The sequence below is a fragment of the Micrasema longulum genome, unplaced genomic scaffold (genome assembly GCF_059751315.1).
Source record: "Micrasema longulum isolate JH-2025_06_02 unplaced genomic scaffold, ASM5975131v1 h1tg002472l, whole genome shotgun sequence".
Classification (NCBI taxonomy): Eukaryota; Metazoa; Arthropoda; class Insecta; order Trichoptera; family Brachycentridae; genus Micrasema; species Micrasema longulum.
Genome location: NW_028279616.1, coordinates 102,012 through 102,474, shown reverse-complemented (window position 1 = coordinate 102,474; position 463 = coordinate 102,012).

Sequence of the window (463 nt, the reverse complement as noted above, 5' to 3'; positions counted from 1 at the left end):
GGCACCACAGCTGTAGAGACGGCATTTCGCTCTATTGCACAAAACAAAAGCGTTGCACATTTTTGGTTTAACAACAAACTTGTAATGGACGATTTCGGTTTGAGCTTGCAATAGGGTATTATCACTCGGGAGGAATATCGGATTTAACCTACATACTCTACAAAAAAGATTTTTCAAAGATTCTCCTAGTGTTTATATTAGCCCTTATAATGAATATTTGAATTCATTATTTTCATTTAGAATATAAGGTCTTTCGAAAACGATAGTTTTTTATGTTGGTAATAAATTTTATCACAGAAGTTCACGAGTAATGCATTCATTTTAATGTTGGTAATGCCACAGGCCACAGATAGAAATATAAGGAGAGTTGTCTACGCATATTATCTTAATCCCCCCCCTTACCCACTCCAGTTCCAGGCGCTGACAGATGAAAGTGAAAACGGATTAAATCTTACATCTCGAA